General features: G+C 46.3%; 1 long non-coding RNA gene across 1 annotated transcript in view; it reads left to right on the top strand.

Annotated features, from left to right (window-relative positions):
* The window catches only part of LOC143695171 (uncharacterized), a 31,962-nt gene extending 13,108 nt beyond the window's left edge, over positions 1 to 18,854 (top strand). Inside the window, exons 2-4 of the long non-coding RNA XR_013184151.1 lie at positions 15,370 to 15,476; positions 18,474 to 18,547; positions 18,736 to 18,854. This is a non-coding gene — a long non-coding RNA (uncharacterized LOC143695171). The remainder of the gene's footprint in view (positions 1 to 15,369; positions 15,477 to 18,473; positions 18,548 to 18,735) is intronic.
* Positions 18,855 to 19,742: the final 888 nt, after the last annotated feature.

Below are 19,742 nucleotides of genomic sequence, written 5' to 3'. Positions count from 1 at the left end.
GAGGGTGACTATTCTGGCTTTGGTATGTAATTATGCAAAACACTTTCTATAAAGGCTTGCCATCTGATCTAATGACAGTCCCTGCGGTCTATTTCAAAAAGGGAGGGTCTCTATACACAGCTCCTGAGAGAAAGAAAAGTAACATTTTGTTTTAATACAAGTTTTATGGGAAAAATGGATAAACACAGAAACAGCTGAACACATAGGCAAAGCGTTTTCGGGGCAAACTAAACCAAGGAGGAGATATTTTCATAAGTTCAGCAGAGCAACACCACAGGTCTACAGCATCGGGGTAGGGACAAATGATGTGAAATCCCCATAGGGAAAAAAAAAAATATCTTCAACTCCTAAGCACCTTGGAAGAGATGGGAGGTCGCCGGGGAGGAGGTGGACGCCGGGGATCCCGCAGCAGCCTCCCACCTCTGCGGGCTTTTGCCATGCCACAGGAATCATTTATTCCCCCCTTTTTTAGCTGCACAGCAAGGCGGGGTTCTGCCTTACCAAGCCTGTGACAAGGAGCTGGGCACTTGGGATGGCACCTACCATGCTTTCAATGGACGGCCGTTCCACCTGAGATATTAACGCCAGCAATGTAAAATGCGATAAAAATAACCGGGATCGGCATCACCAGCTCCATCTCCCTCTCCAAAGAGCCTCTGGACAACACAGGGTTTCTTTAAACAGGTGAACAGGAGGATAGGAAGGACTATAAACGTCCCCTTAAAGAAAAGGGGGGAAGTTAGAGATGTTTGGGGGTGTTTTGTTTAATATATTATTTGTATTTTCCCCATTCCTCCTCCGCCCCCCCTTTTCTGCTTTCCTGAAAGGAGGGACGCTAAAGGGCTCCGGCTGCTTTGGTTGCTATCAAATGACATTGCTGCTACGTCACGGGACAAAACATAAACACTGCTGCCAATTTAAACTGATGTATAAAGATTAATGGGAGATGAAGCATACTAACAACCTGGATTATAATGGCAGGAATAGTTATTATTTCTCCAGAGCACATCCATATATACAGGGAGCCATAGGGAGCAAGCACTCATGGCCAGAATTTTATGTCTCCACATAGGCATGATGTGTGTCCACTGTGACATGTTTAATTCCCCCGTGGACTAAAGTAATACGAAAAACAGAAAAAAAAAAAAAAGTAAGCAAGAAAGGCTGATTAAAAGGGAGAATCAACAAAATATCAACATGCCACAGAGAGGAAGGAGGAATAGATAATTAGAAGCAAAAGAGGAGCAGGTAATTATGATCTGAAATTAAACATGATGTTTAAGACGTCTCCTTTGTACTGCAGTGAAGATTTCAGATTCATACACATAATAAACACTCAGGTTGTCATCTGGAGGTGCAAATCTGAAAGATATTCCAACAAATGAAGTGCTGGCAGAGAGAGGTATAAAGAGATCTCCGCCTGTCAGGGGTCAGACAGCCTGAGATTGCTTCTAGAGATCTTTTGAAAATTTCACACGATTGAAGGCTTAGGGGCTTTGCTGTGTTCGCATTTCAAACTCAGATCAGCGGGATCACAATCAAAAATAGAGGTCTGGAAAATTTTGATGCAAAGATGGCCACAGGCTCCACGGATTTTTTTTTTTTCCTTCTTCTTCTTCTTCTCCCAGACAGACACTCTGACATGACTATGATCCCGGGGATGACAGAGTTGTCAGAAAAGAAAGGGAAAATAGCATCTTGTCTTGTAACTTCCTATCAGTCAAAAGGAATTTAGGATCCTCTTTCCAATAAAAGAGAGGGAGAAGGAGCAAGAGGGGGAGCGGGGGAAGACGAGGCTTTCTTAGTGAGCAAAGAAAAGTGAAGAGAGTTGTGTGTTTCATAATTAATATTCCACACCTAAACGTTTCTGATCTCTTCCCTTTGCAGTCCTCCCACCCCATCACCTTCTTCTTCTCTACAATTTCAATTTTAGATCAATCCAGGTCCTCTGAAACAGTGTGCACAAGTGATAAAATACTGGCTACATGTATATTTGTGTCTGATACTGTATCATTCACCCCATATTCTTCCACGAGATATATCTTTTACTCGAACTTAATGGAACTACACGATTTTTGCTACAAACATCTCCTACCGTTATTGTTTTGTTAAAAGCATTAAATCGTTCTAATAAAACATGTTTAAAGTCTGAAAAAATAAGTCACAAAAACGGAAGGAAATAGAAATTTTAGAAGCGTCCTAAGAGCCGAAGAACAGCAAAAGAAGGATGGAAGCAATGGGAATTGACTTAAAACATATATTCAGTATATTCTATTTATAGCTCTTTTGGCAAGGTCAGGTGCAATAGGAAGTGTTTTATCATCTCAGCTATTTCAAATTAATTGCTATTGATTTGTTGACCAGGAGGAAGAGTAGTTAGCTCAGGTCTAATTATTGTGGTTTCTAAAAGAAATGACGCGGGGAACTTTGCAAAGGAAACGAGCTGGGTTTGGAAACCGGACCTTGCCGGGATGCTCTTTCCTAATTAGCTCCGAGGCGAGTGCTTGGCACCTCGAACCGCCCCAAAGTTTCCCCCTCTGCGTTTTACTCCTGGGTGCTCTGCAAGACAAGTCCTAAGAATTAGTAAAAAAGTGCCCGATACTGCACATCCTGCATGGATTTTTGTGGGGTTGATATTTTAAAATCAATTTCTGTGGTGCCGTGTGTGCTTCTTCAGGTAAAGAGAGGACAGGGAAGCAGCGAAAATGTGCTTTTGGTAATTGAGCATTAACATATATATATATATATATATATATATATATATATATATATATATATGATTTTTTTTCTTTATGAAGAAAAAGAAATATTAACAAGAAAGATGAATATTTTTCTCCTTGGAAAGGATGAAAAAGGATTCGGACTCCACTGAGTAACTGAAGTTTCACAATCTCTTCAGAAATAAAACATAACCACCCTTGCCATGCTGGGAAGCAGAAAATAACCTCTGCAAAATGCTTAAAATGATGCTGTTTACATGGTTAAAGTTATGATAAGAAAGTCTGTATTTGAAACCGCCAAAGTTCCCGTTCCCCCTGCTCCTCCCCAAATGTGACAGTGGTAACTCTGGCAAATGACATCTCAATAATGAACAAAACATTCTCTTTTTTTTCTCCTTTTTTTTTTTTTCCCCTTGCCATCTGAAGCAGCCAGTTAATTAACAAATAACCCCCTCATTTTTCGTGGACCCCACTTTTTCTAAATGAAGGACGAGAACTTCAAGGGGAAAAATTAACAACGAACTTGAGGGTGTGAAGAAAAATAAAACAAAAAAACTTTTGAGGGATGCGTTTGGGGTGTATTTTGCTCTGCTGGGAATATTTCAGAGTTATGTCACAAAAATAAACCTAAGCGGTAGTGGAAGAAATTTTTTGAAGATAATAAACAAGGCTAAAGAATTAAAAATAAAATCATTCGAACATACAGAAATAGGTTGTTTCAAAGGATTATTAGAAATATCTTTTGGGGGGAGCTTTTGTTTTTTCTCCCCGAAAAGAAAAATCAGAATTAAGAGGATTCGGGTTTTTGTGCCCCTGTGCCTGTACCTGGATGGTGACGTGTTTGCAATCCAGACTTTCGGGTGCAACTTTAGAAATGGGGAAATAAAGACAGAAAATCGGAGAAACAGAATTAGAAAGACGCAAGATTAAAAGCATTCTACGGGGAGTGTGGAGAAACAGAAAGGAGCCGATTTTAAAGAACCATTTCCCAACTTGGGCAAAAAAAAATCCGAGAATTTTTCCACATGTACAACATAAATTCCAGCTTCTGCCGAATTCCCCGCTTTCAGCTGAACAAACTGTATTCTAGGAGGAAAAAAAAAAGCCGAAAAAAATTACGAAAGTCCTAACTCTGCCATGGAGCTGCCCTGTAAACCAGCACGTTTGTGCTCGCATCGCCTGGATATTTTTTAATCTCTGGCAAGGTCCCGTCCCGCTGCGGGGAGTTCGTACCTGGTCAGAGGGGAGGGAGGGGAGGAAAAGCAGCAAACGAACTTGGCAGGAGGAAATCGTTGCCATTCTGGGCAAGGACGTGGGGCAGGAGTTTAACTCTCAAACTTTTACTTGGGGAGAGGAGAGAAACTGAAATATTAACGAGCCGGCTTGCGGGGAGGGCGGTGGGCGCAGGATTGAAGTGGTGATGCCCCCTCCTGCGGGCTGAGGGAGAGGAGGGGGGGAATTTGTATTCCTTTCACCCTAGAGATGGACAAGATTGTCCTGACAACTGCAAAACGCGGGGGTTCGGACCTTTGTTCTGGGCTGCCGATTGCAATTTGGAAGTGGCGATTTGTTTTTTCTCCCTTTGTAAAGGAAAACAGGACGATCCGTGGATGGACTTTTATTTTTCCCCCAATAAAGTTTTCACAAACCGAGAGTGAATTTTAGGGGGCTATTTTTTCTTTTTTTTTTTCTTTTTTTTCCCTGCTTTTCTTTTTGTTTTGAAGCGTGGCCAACAGCTCGCTAAGAAACGTGGAAATTAGTGGGAACTCTCCTGATGATTTGGTGAAAGCGTCCCTAAATCGGGGCAGGAGCTGGCGGACGGGCCCGATCCTGTCTCCTTTCCTCAGGGAAATCCACCTGCCCCTCATCCTGTCTCTGTAATTCCGGGGGGGAGCGGGATGTGTGTTAGTCTGAATTCCCCAAACCGGGCTGCCCCATCCCATCTTCATCCCCGCCCCGCCTCCACCGCCCAGCCTCCCCTCCCGCTGCCCCACGGCCACGCAGGACAGCCCGGTGCGAGCATTCCCAGCTGGATCTGGGTGCTGGATGTGATTTCCCGGGCCCCATCCAGGCTCCTCTCCGGGGGTATCCCTTGTCCCCCGCTCGGGGTCAGCCCGCTGGAGGTGGAAACCACCCCAATTCCACGTGTCGGGCTGCGAACACCTCCCACGGCACTCAACACCTTTTCCTACACCCCCGAGTCAATGAAATCCTCCTGAAATCTCCCCAGTTGAGGCGGGAGATGGCAGCGGGTGGTGCCGAGAGTGGAAAGGGGAGCTGCGCTCGGCTCACCGGGATTTTCCCCGGGGTTTTTCACACGGGGAGGGATTTGGGGCTTCTCTCACACCCGAATTCCTGTGAGCACCTCGCAGCCCTGAGGTGAAACGCTCACTGCCTGCTGCACGGGGTTAATGCCGGGCTGGCAGCGGGTGTTTAACCAGAATCTATAGGTACGGCCTGTGATGTACACAATGTGTTCCTCACGGACGCGCTGAAGGTGCCAGCGGGTGGCACACACAGCCCCGGCCACGGGCGGGTGTCCCATTGTGCCCCACTGAGGGGTGCCAGCCTGTGCCCCGAGCTGCTCGCAGAGGGCTCGGTGCCTCCGCTGGGTTTGGGGAACGGAGCGGGGGGGGGCAGCGCCAGAATTATTCCCAGGCACCAAAAGCTGCTGTGGAGATTTCGCATGATCTTCCTAATTCCACGTTTTATATTTTATGATTTCTTGCCAGCATCACAGTGTGTTTCTGTTTAGATATACTAAGCTCCTTGAAATTAATTAACCCGTGGTCAGCAACAAAAAAAAAAAAAAAAAAAGAAAAAAAAAAGAAAAAAAAAGTAATACTGGTTAAGCTATATTCCTTTACAACGTTTGGTCACAGTTAGTTACAGAATTTTCCAGCTGCGAGGATGATGTACACTATTTATTGTAATTGAATTGCTGTTATAACACCTTTCAAGAGGAAAAGTGATACATGACAAAAGTTGAGCTGACGCGGGGACCCCCTTTCATCCCCCCCCCACGACTCCCCCCGGCTTATCTGGAATAAAAACTTCACTGCGGAGAGCCCCCACTCGGGGGTGAGGACCCCGGGTGGGTGAGGAGCTCGGGTGGGTGAGGAGCTCTGCTGATCCCCGGCAGCCGCGCTCCGCTGCCAGCCCGCGGCCAGAGGCGCTTCGGCCGCGCAGACTGCGCATCCCGCGGGAATTCCCGGCTGGAGCCTGGAGCGGGTACCGGGCTCAGCCCTGCGCATCCCGCGGGAATTCCCGGCTGGAGCCTGGAGCGGGTACCGGGCTCAGCCCCGCGCATCCCGCGGGAATTCCCGGCTGGAGCCTGGAGCGGGTACCGGGCTCAGCCCCGCGCATCCCGCGGGAATTCCCGGCTGGAGCGGGCACTGCTCTGAACCCTGCGCACCCTGCAGGAATTCCCTCTGGAGCGTGGAGCAGGCACCGGGCTCAGCCCCGCACATCCCGCGGGAATTCCCGGTTGGAGCGGGCACCGTTCTGAGCCCTGCGCACCCTGCAGGAATTCCCGGCTGGAGCCTGGAGCGGGCACCGGGCTCTGAACCCTGCGCATCCCGCGGGAATTCCCGGCTGGAGCCTGGAGCGGGCACCGGGCTCAGCCCCGCGGTGCCCGGGCAGGTCGGGTCGCTCCATCAGCCCCCAAACTGGCAGAGCAGGGGGAGAGGGTGCAGAGGGTGCTCGTTTATAGCCCAAAGCGCCGAAAAGAGCTGTTCTCCTGTTCGGGGAGGCAATTGGATTTATTTCCATCCCACGCGTAATAGATTCTCTGGAGCATCTGAGAGATTATTTTATAAAGCAAATTCAAACCAGGCTGTTCATTAGATCCCATTATTATGAAAAGGGAATGATCAGTTGGGAAAAATTCTATCTAATTTGGAGGGAAAAGAGCACAGATTTTAAATAATTTCTGTAACTTTTGCTACCTTTGGCGGTTTTGGCAAGAGAACAAATAAAAACCCCGAGGAGTTAGAAGTGTTTTTTCCTCTCTCTCATATTTTTTCCCTTCTCAGTGCCACACAGCAGCCTTTCCTCCTTCAACTTCAAAGAGCACTGAAAGGACAAACATTCTGATACAGCTAATAATACACGGAGAGAAAGAATTTGCATTCCTTAGCAAATATAAGTGCTCATTAATAGAATCATGTATTTGGCTAAGAACATCTTGCCAGTACAGCTGGGAGATAGAAAGTGCTCGTGTGGGGAGGGTTGGAGAAAGAGTTTTGATTGACGCTGTAGGAGCCACATCACCCCCCCCTTTCCCTCAGTCATCTATATCAGGTCGACGATTACTATTAAAAAAAAAAAAAAGTAATAATCATAAAGGAACAGATGGGGACAGAGTGCCCTGCGACTTCTGAAAGGCACAGCAAGGACTCGCTGCCTAGAAATTCATCAAGATAATGCTAATTGCACTCTCAGGCCGTGCTGGGGGTCCCGCACCCGCGGCACATCCGCGCCCTCCCAGCCCCGGGACCGCCCCGACCCCTCTGAGCCCGCGGGTCCGGCGGGGAAGGAGGCGGAGGGCAGCGATCCCTCCCTCCATCCATCCCTCCCTCCCTCCATCCATCCCTCCCTCCATCCCTCCCTCCATCCCTCCCTCCATCCCTCCCTCCATCCATCCCTCCCTCCATCCCTCCCTCCATCCCTCCCTCCATCCATCCCTCCCTCCATCCCTCCCTCCATCCCTCCCTCCATCCATCCCTCCATCCCTCCCTCCATCCCTCCCTCCATCCCTCCCTCCATCCCTCCCTCCATCCCTCCCTCCATCCATCCCTCCCTCCATCCATCCCTCCATCCCTCCCTCCATCCCTCCCTCCATCCATCCCTCCATCCCTCCCTCCATCCCTCCCTCCATCCCTCCCTCCATCCATCCCTCCATCCCTCCATCTCTCCATCCATCCCTCCCTCCATCCCTCCCTCCCTCCATCCCTCCCTCCATCCCTCCATCCCTCCCTCCCTCCATCCCTCCATCCCTCCCTCCATCCATCCCTCCCTCCATCCCTCCTTCCATCCCTCCCTCCATCCCTCCATCCCTCCCTCCATCCATCCCTCCCTCCATCCCTCCATCCCTCCCTCCCTCCATCCCTCCCTCCATCCCTCCATCCCTCCCTCCATCCATCCCTCCCTCCATCCCTCCCTCCATCCCTCCCTCCATCCATCCCTCCCTCCATCCCTCCCTCCATCCCTCCATCCCCTCGGGCACTGGGATAACTCTGCCCAATGGGTGTGGTGGGAACTGATAAACCAAATTAAAGTTGCCTCCTGATGGAAACTTTGTTCGCTTGGCTGAGCTGAGGACGATTATTGTGATTTATCCTTATTTTACACTCGTGAGAACTCTAATTTAGTTCTTGTAATCCCTACTGTAAATCTGAACTTGCTGTTCCCTGCAGAGGAGTCTTCTCCAAGGGGGAATATGTAAAGATCAGCTTGACACAGTCCCCAGGAAAGTTTACAGACACGCAGGTGGGCAAACCTTTCCTGTTCTCAGCACAATAGATCATATGAAAAAGAGAAAACCTTGGAGAAAATAAAAAACAACTCAGCCTTTTAAGGTGATTATCATAACTTACGCCTACATTTACTGATTCCCACCTTTCTACAAAGAAAAAAAAAAAAAATATCTGGCCAGCAGAGACTGAGTAGGTGGGTCTGTGAGGAGACTCTCAGTGAGGAGATGCTGAATTGGAATTGCAGCTCAACATCAGGACTATAATTTGTTCTCCCGGGTTCCCAGGCTTAAAAGTGTCATAATTATCAGGATTTTAAAGGTGAACAATATATTTCAAACTGTTATTTTGAAGGAGCCTGTGAGTTTATTTTTCCCTTCAGTCTTGAACATCAGGTTTAGATATCATTGTAGAAGATAACCCTTAATTCAGCTGCAAGGCTGAGAGCTTACACAGAATGTGGATGCTTTGGTGAGAGTTTTACTCCATCAGATTTTGCTGCTAACAATTTCTTTCTAGGTTTTAAGTCCTTCAATCATATTTATAGAAGGTGCCTTTATCTGTGAGCTTCTTTAGTTTTAGCTAATTCAGAAGGATTTTTTGCACATTACATGAGTGTATTTTTATTTCTCCAGCACAGCTGAACATAGCTTGGCTTTGACTTTAATGGACTTTATTTCATTGGAGATGCACATGAATGCCAGAGGAATGCACAGGCAATGCATCACACATGGTTTTCCAGGATGGTTTGTGTATGGCAAGAGCAGAAACACGCATTGGCTTCAAAGAAATCCTCTATTTTATCAATATAATCTGTAGAAATTATCAGTCAGGGGCCTGCTGTTGGTTTAGGCCCAGTGGTCATGGGTCTAATAACCTTCTGACTGAGCCTGGGATTAAAAAGTCAAAGATCTGTGCTTCCTTCAGCAGGTGGGACCCTCCATCTGAGCACTCTGATGTCTGCAGTGACTCTTTGTTCTGTCCCAGTGGTCCCCAGCCCACCATGGCCCTGGGATAATAACATCAAGCAAGGAATGCACTGTCTTTTTTTTTTTTCCCCCCTCACCTCTCCCCATCCTTTTTAACTCCTGTGGCTGTGAGCAGCCTCAGAGGGTCCATAAGGTTAACAAATTGGGAATTTCAACCCCCCTTTGTTTCAGCCTCCCCTGGAACACCCCTGTTGGCTTTGCTGCAGGGCCTTGAACCCAGGAATCCCTCCTGACCCACAGCCCCAAGGCCCCCGAGCTCACAGGGACAGCCCCAGCAGGGGAGTGCCCCAGGGTGAGGAGCCCAGATCTTCGGGGATGAAACAAAATGTTTCAGATGTGATGAATTGGACATCTGTTTCATCAGAGGGGAAAAAAAGGGAAAATTCATCAGCTCTAATGAGAGATGCAAAGATATTTTGGTCTGTTGATAGGCTGCCTCCTGCTCCTCACAGCTGGAACAAACACTGCCTAATCTATTGGCCTCTAGGAATGATTTTTTTTTTCTCCCCTGGGCAATATCTTTTCTTCACATCAGATCACTGGAGTATCAGTAGCAGGCACTCGATGCTTTGCATTGTGCTCTTTAGCAGTTTTGGGTCACTGCCAGCCTCCAATTTACCTGCAGGTTCCCTTCTCCCTGGGATGTGGATCCATTCCATACTGGATTTCTTAAACATGATCTCCTCTTCCTGTGCAAGTTTTATTTTTTATTCAGTAGCTCTACAAGGGCATTTTGTTTCTCTGTCAATGTGGTCAGGGGATCTGCTTTTACCCCAACCTTTTCCTGTAGGATTCACCCACTCCAAATGTTTCCATACCCTCTAAATGTGGTCAAGAGGCACGAGGGACATGTTCTTTGTCACCCTGAGAACATCTCAGTGTCACCCATCCCCTGCACTGGTCCATAGCTCAGTGCTGGTGGACACTCCCTGTGCCAGCTGCTTTATCAAGGGATTGAGAAAACCACCATGAGATTTTTATTAGCAGCTTTGTGTGCCCTCTAAAAGGTGTTACAGCACATCCCTGGACCTGGGGACATTTTCCCCATTGGAAATATGTTGGTTTCATGCACCAATTCAGCTTTTGCAAACAGAACCCTTCTTTATGCAAAATTAATTTTTCTGTAAATACAATTACTAATGGAACCTTTTCTGGAAAGAATTTCCTCTCCAGCTCCTACTCACTTCATTCCCATGTCCTGTGTTGTTCTAGGTGTACGGATTTTGCTTTTATTTGTATTTTCCTCCTTGCAAGAGGCGACAGGAGGCCAAGCCCTGTCCGAGCCATCCTGCACACCCTGGGCTGAAGGAAGCCTTGAAAGAAGTCTCTGCCTCCAACCCCAAGTGTGTGCTTTTCATCTGAAAGGCTGTGGCCAGAGATGATGCAAGCCCAGCTGGGATTTCAGCCAGGCACTTGCAGACCAAGTTTTACAGCATTGCCTGAGAGGGGCCAAGTAGGCATCTGCCTTTTCCTGGACCTCCTTGCAGCTGCCCCAGCAGTGGCCAGTTTCCAAAGTGCTGTCACCCACGTTTATTCAATACTTGATGCAGTAGAGGCTCTTCAGGAAGCTTCAGGATCCTGTCTGAAGCTCCAGATAACACCTTGTTGTGCTGTTGACACGCTTGCAGATCCTGTGACTCCCCATATTTCTTTTTTTAGAAGTTGCATTCCAGCTCTCTCTCTCTCTTTTTTTTTTTAAGCCTCCCTTTCATTACATTGTGCTGATGCCACAGAAAGTTGTCAGCTGTCCATTCTTTCCCCAGACAGGGAATATGTGTGTATGTATATATATGTATATATGTATGTATAATCAAGGCAAGGGGAGAAGAGGGTCAGGTGTTGCTATGGAAAGAGACTATTAATCTGTGACAGAACTGCTACTCTGGGAGGTGAGAGCCTTCCCCTGCACAAAATAAGCCTTTAAAGGGAAGCCCACCAGCCTTTCTCCAGGGGACACCTGCCCTAGGTTTGCTGATTTGGTAATTTGCTCCCCTTGTTGCTCGACTTTGATGGTGGCTTTTCAACCAGATTTTCACTGCTCTGAATGTAGCCCAGTCTCAGCTAGTCTGGATTAAATTAGAGAGAAGATTTGTGTGAGGTATTGCCTTGAATGCTTCACAAAGAGCTTGATGGCCAGGTCCTGGAGATTATCATAAGTTTCTCAAAAATCCTGTGATGGTTTATGCCAGACAAGCACCTACTTACACTCATCAGACATCTTTCACTTTTAATAGATGCATCAAAGAGAAAGAAGTGGAAATTGAAGGAAAGGGAGAGATGAATCCCTTTCCCATCTATTCTGTTAAAATGATGTCTCTTGCTGACCCCACCTGGGTATTCCTGGTCCACATTGGTTTCACCAGGGACTGTCAAGCCCACCAGCCTGCAGCAATAAAAGCAGTTCTGTTCACTTGCTAAGCCCATTTCTGACCAGGAGGGTGGAGCAGAAGGAATCCTCCTTTGGAGGTGCCTTTGCAGAGCTGGTTTCTCTTTGCTCCATGCATGGACATCCAAGCACACACAAATGGCTTCATCCTCCCAAAGCCCCCAGTGAGGAGGGGTTTGAAGCAGCCACTCCTGACCCACAAACTGATCTTCCTCTGAGGGCCCCACAAAGCCTAGGACACAAGTTATTAACTGTGGCAAATTGATTGCATTAAATTTAATGTGATAAAAGGTAGATTTGCCAGCTGAATGTCTCATCTATAAAACTCAGGCTGTGCTCTGGGTGTTTTTACACCTTTGGAGGAATTCTCTCTGTGGGTGTAATTTCAGCTTGTCCCATAGCTTTATCCTGGCCTAGCAATGGAAGCAGAACTAAAGAGTTAAATGAAATTCTTCCCATACAGCAGGATTTTTCAATCCATTTCACTTTTCCAGCCCCTGCCACGCTGGCTGCTGACTGCAGAGCTGCCAGTTGGTGCTGCCTCCCCCAGTCACTTGGAGCTTGCCCCATGCACCACGAGGTCTTCCCCAGCCAGAGGCTGAGAGCAGCTGCTTGGAGGAATGTGAATGAGCAGAACCAGCCTCTCTCAGGGTCACTGGCCTGGTGTGATGCTCACACACACACACCAAGCAATGTGCCACAAGCAACATTTTATTTTTGTTCTGCCTGGCAGTCTCAGTTTCCACTTGTTAAAATTTTTCCTTTGCATTGAGCACTGTATACAACAAGAAGAGTTGGTTTAAATATTAAAGTGTTAACATTTCCTTTGGTGCCCCTTATCTCCAGCATTTTTAAGTTTTCTTCAGCAGTCATTTGATCGATTCTCAGATTTTTGTACTGCTTTGGACCTTTAAAGCCTGGGAATAAATCACTGTGTCTGGTTTTTAAATCTTTGAAATCTGAACATTTTTCCTCATGGGCACAGGTGGGTGGGTGTGTGCATACATGTGTGTATCCAGAAAAATGGAGGTATGTGCCTCTTTGGAAATCAAACCTGGCAAAAGGAGGGTAGCTCTTTCCTCTATAGCACATAGAAATTTTCCATGATCCCTTTCTGTCTTTTTCAGAGTAGATTTTGCTGCAAAACCAGCCCTCAGAGAAGGGCTGTGGCTTCAGTGTCATTTCTCCTTTCCACCCAGCTCAGCAGCAATGTTTCTGGTCAAGAACGGTGATGGACACAGGGTATCAATCACAGGGGCTCTCATGAGCTTCCCAATAATAAACCAGGCAAAGTTCTGTGGCCCAACCAACACTGCTCAAGGAATTTGAGCATCAAGGCACACACTGATCATCAGCTGCTGCATGGTTCTACCAGGTAAAATAACAGGAGTACAAATTAGGAAAGAACCCACCAGGCCTACTCAGAACTTTGCCATACATTTCAAGATGCTGCTGTCAGTGGTCACTGCTGGCAAAGTGACTGGTGAGAAGAGGAAGGAGGTGAAAAGAAAGAGGCAGACAAAAGAAAAGTCGTGAAGAAACAAAGAGTACATTCCAGAGCAAGAGATTACTGAGACAAAAATTTCTTTTTGCAGGAAAGAGCAGGTTTTCTTCACAAATGGGCTTGAATTGCACCATTAAGGGATGGAGTGCATTTCTCCACTTGGGAATCCATGGCTTGTTTGCTAGTGAAGAAAGAGGGATGCAACCTCCTTGGTCCTACCAGCAAATCTATCCCAAATAAAAGCAAATCTGAGTAAATTGGGTGAGGATTTTGTTTGCTTTTGTGGGGTTGTTTTGAGTGGAATATGTGCCTTGTTACACATGTGCCTTGTTATCCATGTACGTCATTGCAACTGCTCCTTGGATCCAAAACTGTTTCCAAGCTAAATTTCAGATGAAGAGAAACTCCCAGTGTCCATTTCAAATTAAGGGACAACTTAAGAGACAGATTTTCTGCTGCATTTGACATAATATCCATTATGGCCTTGGCAATGTTTTTAGAAGCTGTCACCTCAGTATAATTTCTTAGGTGATAGGAAAGAAGGAAAATCCACTCTGATGCAGGAATGCCATGAAGGGAGGATTGGGGGAATGGAGAAAAAGAAGCAGTTGTACAAGTGGGTAAACAGAGGATCCAAGCTGGTGAAAAAGAAACTGAGATATAGTAAGAAAGAATGAAATATGTGAAAGAAGATGGGCATCTGGGAAGGGAGGGTAAGAAGTATGATCTTGATGAAGGGTGGAAAAAAAGCAGTGTAAAGGGTGTCTCTGGGGGATAGGCACAGCATGGTGGGATAAGGGATTTGTCACTTGGGTTTTGGGATGGGCAGGCAGACAGGAGGCTGTGGGGAGGAAGGAGACACAGGAAGGGGCACCCAGCAGACCAGGCTGGCCCTCAGGAGGGAGGTGGGGAAGGCACTGCAGGTTGGGGGAGGTGGGGATGGCTGCCAGCCTGCCTGGTGATGGGGTGGCACTGTCAGTGCTGCTGCTGTCAGGGATGGCAGATGACAGGAGCAGGAAATGGGGAATATGGGAGAAGAAAGCACTCTCAGCCCCCACCACTGACACGGGAGGGGTGAGCTCAGCTTCCATCTCTCAGCGTAGCTCCTCAAAATCTGGGGCCATCTGGACACAGTCCTGTCCCTCCTCCAAGCTGTCAGCAGCACCGAGGGATTGCTCTGGCAGCCAGGACTCCCTGGCACATCCAAGAGGCGCCGTGCTCATGGCCAGAAGGGCAGATGGCACCGGCTCCAGCACAGTGCCTTTGCACCACCTGGTGTCCCCTGCAGAGCCAGGTGAGCCTGGCCCTGGGCACAGCCCTGTCACTCAGCCAGGGGCTGCAGAGCCACAGCAGGGCTGGGAGGGGACACCTCAGCACCTTGGAGGATGTGAACCGTGGTGGCAACGTTCAGGATGGCCACGTGTGGTTCTGGCTGGCTGTGCTGTGCCAGGCTTTGTCACCAGAGCAGCAGCTCGGGATGGGTGACAGAGCAGGGGAGTGAGAGCTTGGCTGGCACAATGTCTGCAAAGGAACAGATCCTTGCAGTGCTCAGTCTTCAACCCCATCTCCTCAGCACTTCTTCTGCCCACAAACTGAAATTTGGGCTGGTGTTTTTGAGTTGCTTCTGCAATGGGTATGGGTAAGAGAAAGTATTGGCTGTTCCTGATCGTGCCCACCTGTACATCAGGGATTATTTTATTCATTAAATGTTTCACTAACCCTCAGCCTTCCCAAGAACAACACAAATTATTTCATTAAATTTGTTTATTACAGCAAATCTGGTAAGGGGCATCTGCAAAGTGAATGCTTTGGGCTAAGAAAGTGATGTGTGTTTTTTTACTTAGAGCTGCAGAAAATAATGCCAAGGATTGCAGCTCTTCTAGAAAAAAACAGACTAGACCAAACCCAACAAACAAACAAACAAACAAACAATTTGAAAATCCTGCCAAAAATCAAGCCTTGTAATAAGGACAGTATAAAATTTTGTATTAGAGGAGGTGACATGGGATGCAAGTGGGGACTGTGAATTGGTGTAAGGGTCAGCTCTCCCTGGCTGGGGAGGGCTGTGTCTCCTGTCACCCCAGGCATTGCCTCCTCACAGATGTTGTTCCTGGGAGAGGGGAGAGGTTGTGGTTGACTTGTCCAACACTCAGCCCTGACAAACTCTTCTGGCAAAGGAGACTCTGAGAGTTTTAGCTTGAATCCCACATATACATGTATTTCTTCTGCTGAAAAGTAAAGAAGCTTTAAAAAATGACATCTATTTCTGTTAAATTGTAAGATTTCTCTAATCTAGGTATGACATTCTGGCCAAAACCTTTGAGGCAGAAATCCTCCCAGAAGAAAAACAAATTGACCCACGGTGAAGATATCCACAGAGTGAAACAGAAAAATAAATAGAAGGTTTGAATACAAGTTTTCTCTGCATGATAAACAGGTTCCCTAAACATTGATTTATTAGTCATTCAGTAAAGACGAGGAGGAAAAAAAAGAATAAAAAAGATTCTGGATTGATACATTTGTAAATGTTTTAAATTTATTTTATCACGTAACATGAACATTTATGCAATGAATTCATACATAAGCAAATAATGAAATACCTTTAAACACACAGATAAGTGTGCACACAAAATGCACTTGTAGGAAGCAGAGCCCAGCTTCAAAAACTGATCTCAGACCACACTGGACTGTCCAGCTGTGCCACTTTGCACAGCAGTCACTGCATGATTGCACACCCTGCTTTGGAACTGCACTAATTTGGGAAGCAAACGAGTGACCTGAAGTGTGTGACAGCAGCCCCTGTGATGGCGCACCCCAAACTCCTCTTTTGGACAGGGTGAAACCCTGTGACACTGTAGGCCTGGCACAGATATTTGATAGGATGCTGTAAGTGCAGTGGATGTGGCTCAGGGGAGGGACATAGTAGCTGCAAATATCATTAAAGCAGCTACCAATTTAAAAATGCATAAAATGCAGAGGAAACTGAGCCATGGCAAAACCTGTTAGTGATAAAATTGGAAAGAGAAGCACTGCGTGCCCAGCTGGTTAAATCCTGATGGAGGGCAAAATGGAGTGAAAAATAAACACCAGATTTAGAAGCACACTTGATGAATCTGGCAGACTGCAGGAGCTGGTGCCACTAAGGCTACAGAGATGTCTGTAGCCACATCAGAACTGCCCAGCTCTGCTCAGACCCACACATGATATTGGTGCCCTGCAGGGCCTCAGCCTCCTCCACTGGAGCAGGGAGTGAGCAGTGACCCAGCTCCACCCCTGCTGTCCCTGCTGGCAGAGGGAACTGCACTCAGACCCTCAGAACAGATCCATGCTCATGGAATCACGGAGCCACGGGATCCCAGAGTGGTTTGGGGTGGGAGGGACCATGAAGATCATCTCTTTGCACCCCCCTTGCCACGGGCAGGGACACATTTCACCAGCCCAGGGTGCTCCAAGCCCCATCCAACCTGGCCTTGGACACTTCCAGGGATGGGGCAGCCACAGCTGCTCTGTGCCAGGGCCTCACCACCCTCACAGTGGAGAATTTCTTTCTAGTAGCTAATCTAAATCTAACCTATTTTAGTTTAAAACCATCACCATTCATCACTGTGCCCCCCCTAATATCTTGAACATCATTATATCCCCCCTAAAGATCCAGAGGCAGTTTTGTAATCAACACAAAAAAATTCAGGAGAATAGTATTCATAACCTTCAGTGCTCAGCATCCATTGCTTTCAACACAGGAGAAGTTTTTAAAACTTCTTTTATTTTCCTGATTAGCTCCTATGAAGGCAGCTTCTGGGTGTCCAAGCTCTCACGAAAAATCAAAGGAAGCCTGAATGCAAAGCAAAAGCACAGTTGTCACTTTAGTTTACTCATGCTTGTCCCAGAAAATGAAAAGAGGCTTTTTCTCACTTTGTTTTCTTTTTTTAATGCACTTGTGCAACACAGTTGTGTTTGGAGTTAAACTTCTTATTGTCATGTTGGAAACCCAAACTGTGCATGCAAATCTCCTGATGGCTCAGTACCAGACCTATGAGTCTCATTGCAGAGACATCTTTGAAAATTTGGCCTCATTTTGTAGTGACAAAGTGACAGATTCCTCTGGTAAGGAAATTCTGGTGAGCAGAGTGCCTGGAGGTTTGGCTAATTTTCTAGGATTGCAATTTGGGTTTTAATGACAGTAGCTTAGTTTTCCCTCAAACCAGCGATCAAAATAGAGCTCTGCTTTTGGAGAAAACCAAATCCACAAAGATACAAAAGTAGATTTATCCCATCTGACTGGTGCTCCAAAGCTCCCAACTAAGCCTGTGTTCCCCTTGTCACATTTCCTCTGCTAGAACCTGGGTCTGTATTTTTAGCTCTAACTTTGTTTTGAGCTGCCAGGATTCTTGGGAAGCTCATTTTCATCCTGTTTACTTCGGAAATTAATTGGGATTTCTGTCTCACACTGATCCTGAGCATACACCTTGTCTTCTCCTCTTAGGCTCTCATTTAAGGACCCAGTGGGATGGGTGGGATGGTTTCCCTTCTGCCACCCTCAGCTTGTGCTGCTCTGCCACACAAAAGGGAAGCCTTGGGCCAGGATCAAGTCCACCAACTCCTTCATGTGTTCAAAGACACCTTTTTGTGATAGAAATTCTTCTCAAGCCCTTGCCAATTAAGCTCAGTTTAATAACTCTGACCATTTATGTGACGTATTTCATCTTGGAAGAGCTAATAAAACCAGAAATTACTGTTCACAGTGCTCCCAAGAGGCAGATCATCATTATCACATCATCACATCCCTTTGACAGGGAAACTGAGGCAATGTGTTTTTAGGACAACGGAGTGGAGTCTTTGCCAAACCACCCAGGGGAGTTCAGTGCTCTGCAGTCTCCCATGTGGGACAAAATCTTCTTCTGCTGGGTATAAAGGGAGAATCTCCTGGCATTCCTCATCAGGAAGATGCAAAGGTGAAAAAGGGTCATAGAAATGATGTCTGTGCATCTTCCAATTCTCTGCTGGGCATTTGAACTTAAAATGCCAGCAATGCTCTTCTCCTTTGCTCTCAAGAGGAAAGCTATATCTGGAGTAGGGCAACATGCCTTAATTTGAGAAATTTAATGCCTTCGAAGCATTACCAAAGCACAATTAGCAAATAAAAAAACCCCAGACGTCAAGGCAGGAGACCTGAGTATGTAGTTCAAACATCAAAGGAATATTACCTGTGCTTTCATCTCCCTTTCCTCTTGTGAGTCAAAGATACAACATATTACTGCATATTTTAAGCATTTTCTGTTTTGAAAGCTGAAATGTCAGTGTAATTACCCCAATGGTAATTTCTGTTGTGCTGCTCCAGGCTGGTGCTTCAGCAGAATCTCCCAGTTTTCACATGATTATCTCCATCTCTGCCTTTGATAGGTTTGTGTCCAATTCACTCTGGATTTGAACTGGTTGACATTCTTTGAAAATCTCCTCTGAATGCTGCCAATGAGGTATGGTGCTGACTCTTGTGGGGCATTTTTGATGTCCTTCTTTCACCTGGTTCCCCCATCCTCTTTCCCAAGTGCAGGATCACCTGGTTGCACTGAAACCCACAGTTCAGAGCAATCTGTAACGTAACCACCTGGAACAGAACATAACTTTTTACCTTTTTCTTTTTGTTCCGTCTTTCTTCCTTTAGAATAAACTTCGCAGTTGAGGATTATTGACCGATCTGCTTGAAAAAGACACATGAAGAACATCCTTTATGGTCCATCTTGTGGTAAAACACGGGTATTTCTTTGCTCATTTGAATGTCAGTGGATTATTTATGCTGGTGCAATGTTTTCAAGAGATAAAATACTCCCCACTGTGCTACATGCAAATCTCTGCAATGTAAACATAAATAGTTGTTGCACATGCATAATCAAAGGCATTTTTTTATAATTATTGTTGGATAGTTCAGTCCTCTAATAGCATCATCTGGTGTAAATCAGTGTAGCTCTACTGAAGCCTGCAAAGCCCCTACTGATTTGTACCAGATGGGGCTCAAACTCTTCACTCTAAGTTTAGTCCTTCTTAAAAAAAAAAATAAAAAATGGAGAGAGAAAGCCTTGGTAGTCCTTGAAAATGAAGTTCTTTGTTCATTCAAGGGAAGCTGGTAAAGCAAGAATGGCAGGGACTTTTCTTGATCCATACTCAGCCCTTATCTAGGGAGAACATTTCTGCCATGAAGGGAAGCAGGAGGTTCTGTGCCAAGTGAGCTCTTGGCCCCTCTGCTCAGACTGCTGCAAAGATTTGCCAGATAATGTAATTTATAACGTGAACTCCTTTCTGCCAAGATTTGGACCAAGACCACCAGCTCTTTAGCATGACACTGCCAGATGCTAAGAATTTTCAGTTGTTCAGAGCCTGTGCTGCATTTTGAGACACCTAAAGGTGAAGGGCTGGAAATCTGGTTTTCTGTCCCCAGAGCGATCTTGTTTCACTGTCATTCAGCATTATCTTTGTACACAGCACAAAGAACTTTCTAAAGCTACTTTGACACCTGATTTGACTCCAGCTGAAGACAGCAACCTCAATTTTAATCCTTCTGGTGTTCTGTAGAAAACTGTGCTCCGGGTTAATATAAAAGACAATATTCAGTGGCATCTATTTTCACAAATTAATTTAGACTACAACATTCAAATAGCTGCTAGTGGAAGCTGC

Source organism: Agelaius phoeniceus, chromosome 13 (assembly GCF_051311805.1).
Source record: "Agelaius phoeniceus isolate bAgePho1 chromosome 13, bAgePho1.hap1, whole genome shotgun sequence".
Taxonomy (NCBI): domain Eukaryota; kingdom Metazoa; phylum Chordata; class Aves; order Passeriformes; family Icteridae; genus Agelaius; species Agelaius phoeniceus.
The sequence above is the reverse complement of the archived record's forward strand: the minus strand, read 5'-3'. Positions and strand labels throughout refer to the sequence as shown.